This window comes from Castor canadensis, chromosome 1, assembly GCF_047511655.1.
Source record: "Castor canadensis chromosome 1, mCasCan1.hap1v2, whole genome shotgun sequence".
Classification (NCBI taxonomy): domain Eukaryota; kingdom Metazoa; phylum Chordata; class Mammalia; order Rodentia; family Castoridae; genus Castor; species Castor canadensis.
The window spans coordinates 56,187,854-56,195,148 of record NC_133386.1 but is presented as its reverse complement, the minus strand read 5'-3'; the positions used below and the strand labels follow the sequence as shown (position 1 = coordinate 56,195,148).

Below are 7,295 nucleotides of genomic sequence, written 5' to 3'. Positions count from 1 at the left end.
TGTGAAACTTCAGACTGAGCACTTCTTAGACAACTTGTGCTAGAAATTCTAGAATGGGATTGTAATTAGTAAATGAGTTTTTTGTCTTTGTTTATATTTTTATCTGATATGAATGACTAAAAATTCTCCTCCCTCTTCCAGATATCTGATGGCATGGGCCCCACATCTGCCCAAAAGTACTTCTCTAGAAGTAGCAGTGTGTGTGTAAAGGTGGCAGGACGACTTAAGGCACGTAAAAAGTGTGGTGTCGAGAGGTCAGAGCTAAGCTCTGTCCGTACCTACACCGAGCAGGCTCAGCCAAGCCTATGTTTGACTTAGCCCCCTTTTCTTACAATTTCACAACTTTATGACTCTCCTGGTTGCATTGATATCCTTGAAAAAGACAGCTGAGTTCAGTTAGTGAACCTGCTGTAAAGTGTGGTTGCCTGGTCAGCACAGGGGCTTATCAGGAGAGAAATGTGTTTTATGGAATACTGAAGGCCAAAGAGGTAGTGGAAGGTTTTTCTCCTTGGCCTTGTTACTTTTCTCTGACTTCAGTTTAACCTTTTCCATTCCTTCATACTGAGAGCTCTTTTTTCCCTCAGTGTGAAAGGAATGCTTTCTAATTTTAGATTAAAACTTTTGGAGGCAGCAGAGCCTGTGGGCAGGTGTGTGTGTGTGTGTATGTGTGTGTGTGTGTGTGTGTGTGTGTGTGTATGTGTGTGTGTGTGTGTGTGTGTGTGTGTGTGTGTGTGTGTGTGTGATACTGATACTGGAATGCAAGCTGATTGTAGCCCTCAGACCCAATTACGAGACCTCTGCTGTTACTATAATGGAGTAGCTTGACAACCAAGTTGAAATCTCTGACTTCCTTTTACCAACAACCCTCTAGCAGCCAGCCTGTCCATATGCATGTTTTTTTGTGCATTCCTTTAGAAAATAAAGGTCCGAAGTCACATTTCCAGACATCCCTCCCACCACGCTGTCTAAGCCCTTCATGTTAGCCAGTGTGGCTGGGGAAAGGCCTGTTGCTGCTTCTGGGTTACCGTCCTGGGCTCCACTCAAATGACACCATCTCCACCCTGTTCTGTTGCCCTCCTCCTTTTTTTCTCTGCTCGCCTGGCCCACTTTGAGGGGCATCCACCACATTCTTGCCTGGACTTTGCTCCGCAGTAAACATGTACACATACACACACACACATATCGCCTATTTTGTGTCCAGAAGCAATGTCACAGCATATCTTGGCACCTGGCCCCTGTCTATAATAACTGTCTGTTGAACAGGAAAGAATGAGGAATGGTTGCTTTTTGCCTTCGATCCAATGGGTTCCTTGTTCTCCTGTGTCTCCATTTCTGTTTGTTTCTTGTCTTATTGATAAGCCTTAAGAACCTAAAAGTAATCAAGAATTTCTAACCACACTTCTTCCCCACTAATCTGTTGACCTCTTCTTTGGTTTTCCTACAAATGCAACCTCAGTTATTTGATTTGACAAGTTAGCAAGGTTTGCTGGAATAGCATAGGAGATGTCACTAAGTATGGTGCTCAGGTTCCTACTGCTATGATGCAAACTTGGAAAAGTCACCTGAATAGGTGACTGTGGCCTCTGTTTCCACTTCCAAGAGATGAGGGGATTGGACTGATGGGACTGTGGATCGTAAGTGGGGCCTTACATTGTAGTTTGCCTTTACAACCAGCTTTCTGCTTTTATCTATTTCATTTGTTAGGGTTAGTTACTGTAAGATGTCAGAATGTTTAATAAGAAAAAAGGATAAGCAGAGAGGGTTCCACTCCTAAGCTAAAATGCCTGACAAGTGTGAAGGAATATGACATCATTCCTAAAGTCCCTTACAGAATCCTGAAATGGTATCATTTGGGATGGGGTAAAGCTAAGTGTGCATAAGGCCCTGGGTTCCATCCTCAGCACCGATCCCAAAAAATCAAAAGATTTGAAGAGCACATAAGAAGACTATTAGTAACATTAGAATGAGAGCCTAAAAGAGAGTGTTACTCATACGAATTGTTTTGTTTCATTTTGTGTGTTTTCAACCAGAATTATTTCTGGTACTTCTGGATATAAAGTATTGAGGTTTTCAAATTTTTTGTTTTGTTTTCAGTGCTGAAGATGAAACTCAGCGCTTCAGATATATTAGGATAGCACTTTACCATTGAGTAGCACCCCAGTCCTTGGGCTCTTCCCCGCCGCCCCCGCCCCCCCCCCCCCAGTTTGCATCATTTGGGAATGGAATTTAAGAAGAGATTTAAGAAGATCAGAAAGCAAGAAGTTTCCTTAACTTTACCCAGGAGTGAAAATCATGGCAACAAGAATATGTGAGGTGTATGAGGCCCTTGTTAATGGTTAACTCTGAGTTGGACCTGGCTCCTGGGGCAAACACAATCACCCGGTAGATGGGTCTTCTCTCCCCTGTAGACCTAGGCTTAGCTACTAAGTGTGAGGACTGAGAAGGCCTCTTCCCCAGACTAAGAGAGTGAACTCTCAGCAGGAGGGCTTTCACTGTCTCTTCAAACAGGAAGGGAAGGAATCATGTTACTTAAACTGCTATTTTCAAATAAAGCAGGCAAAGAGGGGACCGGTTCTGTAAATGTCTTGAAGATCACAGGGTGGCTGACCTGACTTTCTCAGCTGTTATTTTGCTTGTTTAACTGACCCGTTGTCTGAACAGGTGTGAGGTGCTGCGAAGGATTGCTTAGGATAGCTGGCATAGCTTTCTTTTCTATTTGGAAGAAAGAGGGGCAAAAAGTAGACCACGATGTTGCTTGGGTAGGGAGATACTGAAGTCTTAGCCCTTAACGGGAGAAATGATGCTGAAACCTGAATTTTCTTTATAGAAGGTAAAATTATTTTTGAAAAGGTGAGTGAGTAGCCTATCATTATTATAGTAACAAGTTTGATTTCTTTCTTTTTCCATGTATAAATTGGCTAATTAGGACTTAGGTTTTAAAGTATTACCATTATGCTAAGTAAAATAAGCCAGACACAAAAGACAAAATGTTGTATAATTTCATTTGTATGTCTAGTATCTGAACTAGTTGCATTCATAGTGATATAAAATAGAACAAGGTTGCCAGGGCTGGAGTAGGGAGGAATGACTAGAAGTTATGGTTGAGTAGATGGGGACGTGATGGGAAAGGTCTGCACAGTGTGAATTTACTTAACCCCACTGAACTGTACACTTAGTGTGGTTAAAATGTAAATTGTACATATAGTTTACTGTAATAAAAGACCCATTAATAAAATACTGTTAAAAACATTTATTTTAAAATATACTAAAGGTAACTTGTAAAGACTTGATTCTGTGAATAGGAGATTAGCATGATTAAGACAGCTAGTTTTTTCATTTTCTTGTTCAAGGCTCTTATATGAGCATTTTGGTAAGTGTTTTTACCCTATGGAAGAGTTCCCATATCTGTGTGTTAAAGGCGTGGTCTTCTTGAATCTGTACTTAATGGTACCCTATATCTTTTATGCTTCAAGTACTTTATATTTAACTAAGAATTCTAAAAATAGCTGTCAACTTGATGTTAATGATTTATATCTTACCTCATCAGACTGGGACATGGTAAAGTATTTGCTGTATTAAGTTCAACAGCTAATTTGGATTCTTTGTGGGAAGGCAAACTATCTCCTGGTAGCATTTGATGATGCATTTGCTTGGTTTTGTTTTTGTTTTTTTGACGATGCATTTAGTTGGATGGCAGATTTACCCCAAACTACTTCTGGACTAGATGTGTAAAGATACAGTTTTTTTAAATCCACAGTCTCCATTGAGAGCTTATTAAAACCTAAAAATTATTGAAGTACTGTTTTTCACAAATTTATTCCTTAGAGGGACTTTTAAATATATCCTTAATTTAAATAAATTTTAATTTTAGATTGAGTTTTTTTATGTTTTTGAGTTTAGACAAAATGGACACAATTTTACTTCCTGCTGCTTTACCTACTGACTTATTTGCACAATTTTGGGAGCATTGTCAATGAGCAACCCCTTCGTTGGTGACCCCATCTTCTCTACTCTTACCTTCTCTTCAATTAAAAAAAAAAAAAAAGTCTTGTTGCAACTACTTTAATTTTAATTTCTAGCCCAGACAACTTTGAATCTGACAAAAGGAGGCTCTTCTCTTCAATTAAAAAAAAAAAGTCTTGTTGCAACTACTTTAAATTTCTAGCCCAAACAACTTTGAATCTGACAAAAGGAGGATCTCTTAATAAAAACTTATAAAGCTCAGTTGAAAGTTAAAAACTGCCAAATTAGAATAAACAGAAATATTAATAATCTCTTGAGAGTAGCATTCTTCTCTTTATATGTTTTACTCATGTTTCACTTACAGTTTAAAAAAACAAAAACATAATTGAGACCCAGACTTATAAGTCTTAAATATACTTATTAGCACCTAAGAAGGCTCACAAAACTTAAAAATTCCAGTACATCTAAGGAGCTTATTTGTTGTTGTCATTGGGACCTATTTCTTGAACAAAAGAGTACAAACCAAAATGGAGGTCCCTCAATGGTGAGACTCCCAGAATAAAAATGTCTTGGCTGATGTCCTCTTTGATGGTTTATTTTAGCAGTAGCACCATCCTTCCCCTAAATGTTTACAGTACTCTATTTGGATAGGAAGTTCGTGCCTTATGCATCCTTTGCCTCTGGTTTCCAGAGTGGTGAGATGGTTTGAATGAGGGTCTAAGGGTACAAAGGTTACAGACTACTTGTAAAAAGTCACAGAATAAAAGCCCTTTGGGTTTGTCACAGAGCACCCTCATGGTGATGGTCTCTTTTTCCATGGAGGCTAAAATCTTGGCTCACAGGTCATGTGCTAGCAGCATCAGTCTGCCGACTGCTGAGTTAAGTGGCTGACCAAAGACTGACATGAGGTGCCTGTCATTATTTCACTGTAGCAGGAAATAGAGAAAAACATCATCTAAAATAACTTAAAGCTATATATAAAGAAAACTGAAAGAAGATACAAACTCAGATATTTTATAGAGGGGTTTTAAGAATGAATTGTGTCTTTGCTTTTTAAAAATGTATATTAACTATATATACATTCCTGGGTCTATCATCGAGCAATCTATCTGTTGGTACTGGTGTTTGAACTCAGTGCCTTGTGCTTGCTAGGCAGACACTCTGCCATATGAGCCACTTCTCCAGCCACTTCATTCTTCTTTAAAGTATTTTAAAATCTTTTGTGGGTAAGCCTGGTATGCTTCTGCTTAAAATGGAAAACCAAATTGCTACTTGTTCCCTTATGCTTGTTGGTCTCTCACTTAAAACTAATTCTAAATTGGGAGTGGGGAGGGGAAAGTGTCTTTGGTAGCTTGATTTTATTTGATGATTTTCTTTCAAGAATATGTCAAGCTGGTGCTGGGTGGGTGGCTTACACCTGCAATCCCAGCTACTTGGGAGACTGAGATCGGTAGGAAGACGGTTCCAGGCCAGCCCAGACAAATAATTCTCAAGACTCCCATCTTCAAAATAACCAGAGAAAAATGACTGGAAGTGTGGCTTAAGTAGTAGCACACCTGCTTTGTAAGCACAAAGTCCTGAGTTCAAACCCCAGTACCATAAAAAAACCCAGGAATATGTTAAGTGTTTGAAAGACCATTAATTATAAGGCTAAAAAGTATTGCTCTTCATTTTATGCTTTATAAAGTGGTATGTGAAAGACTTGGATATTTCAGTCTAAGAAGATCCATGTCAGGTTAATGAATATGCTGTAAGATGATAAGAAGCATGGCATTTTACTACTTCAGGTAGAACTAATCAATTATTTTAATTATTTAAATAATTAAATTTAAATCAATAGTTTATTTTAATCAATTATTTCATGGCAATTGTACTGAACCATAACTATACTTTCTAAGAGAAAGAAGAACCTTCACTTAATGCTTTTCAAGTTTTTCTCTGTCAAGAAGAGGTATGAATTTCTTTGATCTTTATGAAAATAATGTGTATGTATTCCTTAAAAACATACTTTAGGAAAATCATACTCCAGATCTTTGACAAAGAGAACATGTATTTTTGAGTTCATAGTGACAGTAGGGTTTTGACGTTCATCGTGAACACAGACACCGGTGGTTCACCTATACACTTAGAATTAAATATTTTGAACTGATCCATTCTGCTGCTGGGTCTGTGACTTGGCTTTCATCAGCTAACTAGCCCTGGTACATATGCCTGCACTGGACTATCTGAGCTCAGGAAGGGGCTCAGCCTCACAAAGCATGGCTTTACCTCCTTGCCCCCACTAAATGTTGGCATCTTTGTACATGCAGGGTGGTTGTGAAAGAAGACCCCTTCCCACCCAGGGCTTCTTGGTTCAAAACATACCCTGGAGGACTTGCAGAGTGACTCAAGTGGTAGAGTGCCTGCCTAGCAAGCATGAGGCCCTGAGTTCAAACCCCAGTACCACCAAAAAAGAAAAAAAAGAGAGAGAGACTGTGTTTGTGCTCACTTATATGTGCTCGTTTGGGCAGCACATACACTAAAATTGGAACTATACAGAGATTAGCATGTCCCCTACACAAAGATGAAACACAAATTCATGGAAAAAAATTTTAAAAAAACCATACCATGGATCTTTGATGAGATGGTTCAATCATTAAAAATCTCTGCTAATTGAAACTGCCTAGGATTTTGGCTGGTAAGGAGTCTGGGTGGGGATCCGTAAGCATATATCTGATTATACCCTATTTTGCAGCTGGGTGAAACAAAAAGACTTGGCTTTTAAAGGAATTTTTTCTTTGATTTAGTTACATTTGTGTGAACCAAATGCCATCATTGCTTTGGGAGGATACATACATGTTCTGCATTATTACTTAAGAAATGCTCTTAATCTGGATGAGGCCTTGTGTTTAGCAACCAGGTTCACTATTATAGCTAGTGTCTATACTTCTCTTATATTTTATCTAGTTATTAGGACATTTTTAAATGGAAAACGTTTATCATTTGAGTATCTGAAACCTTAGGAAAAGAAAAAAAGCAGAAGAATGGATTATGTGTCCCCTTGAAAAGCCTGAGGATTAGATTATCAGCACAGTTAATACTTCAGGGACCTTGTGTCTCCCTAATTTGCCAATTTCTGTTTGTTGAGTGTTGCAAGAGTTTGCTAATTAAACAATTCACAAGGTGTTTTGAGCAGAACTTGTAGACATTTCACCAGTTGAACCATTTATTGCTGCAGTTGAAAAAGTTGGTGTTTATATTAACTAACTTTCTTGCCGTGTTTATAGAATCATGGGTACAACTCCTGGCCCCTGACTATAGGCTCCTAGAGGGTTCAGCGTCATCATTGAGAC

At 38.7% G+C, this 7,295-nt stretch overlaps 1 pseudogene; it reads left to right on the top strand.

Annotated features, from left to right (window-relative positions):
• Positions 1-6,457: 6,457 nt before the first annotated feature.
• On the top strand, positions 6,458-6,557 carry LOC141416276 (U6 spliceosomal RNA; annotated as a pseudogene).
• The last annotated feature ends 738 nt before the right edge of the window (positions 6,558-7,295 follow it).